We start from the raw sequence: 968 nt of genomic DNA, 5'->3' as shown, positions 1-968 counted from the left end.
AGGGAGGGAATGGGAGGGACAGGGTTATGAAGGTCTTTGAATAGCAAACCGAGGATTTTTTATTTGATCCTGGATATGATAGGGAGCTGCTGGAATGAATGGGGTGGGGGTGGGGGGGTGTAGCTGACACGGTGAGACTAGTGCTTTAGAAAGCTCCCTTGGGCAGCTAGTGGAGGATGGGCTGGAGCGGGGAGAGGCCAGACGGAGGCTATTGCAATCGTCCAAGCATTATGCGAGGTGGGGCTTACACCAGGGTGTTGGCAGCATCCGAGAGAAGGGGATCGGAGAGATCTTAGAAAGGTGAAGTGGATATGGGACAGCGAGGTGTGAGAGTGAGGAGTCAAGGAGGACGCCCTAGGTTAAGTAAAAGTTGTTAAACAAATTAGGAGATGAATGCACCCCCCCTCACCCCCTCCCCAACCAAGCACTAAGCCGGCTCTGCTCCGCTCCCTCCTCACCCCTGCCCGCGTAGTGAGAGCCTAGACAGTTTAAATCCTTCTGCGTTTAGCTAAACCTGGTTAGCATTTGCTTGCTGAATTACATAATGGAATTGTCGAGGGATGGGAGGTAGATAGAGAGGTCTGCGACTAGAAGAGGAGGGGGGGAGAGGGGGGGGGAGAGGGAGAAGGGGAGGGCGAGGGAGGGAGGGAGAGACGGAGAGACGGAGAGACGGAGAGACAGAGACGATGCCGTTCGAGAAACAATCAATCCTTTGCACCCAACCCAGCTTCCCCAAGGCAGGCTCTACTACCCAGGGCCCCGTGACTGCGGATAAGCATAGGGGCGTGGCTTCACCAGAAAACCAGCCGCTCTCTCCCATTGGGTCATCTTCTCCGTCAGTCACTCGAGGTCCCGCCCCGTTCCCGATCCAGCGGAAGCTGCCCCTCCACAGGGAGGCGGGCTTTTACGGCTGATTGGTGGAGAGGGTGGTGGCGGAATCAGCTGGGGGGCTGCGCGAGGAGGGGAAA

Source organism: Dromiciops gliroides, chromosome 3, assembly GCF_019393635.1.
Source record: "Dromiciops gliroides isolate mDroGli1 chromosome 3, mDroGli1.pri, whole genome shotgun sequence".
In the NCBI taxonomy this organism is placed as follows: domain Eukaryota; kingdom Metazoa; phylum Chordata; class Mammalia; order Microbiotheria; family Microbiotheriidae; genus Dromiciops; species Dromiciops gliroides.
Note: the sequence above shows the minus strand (reverse complement) of the source record.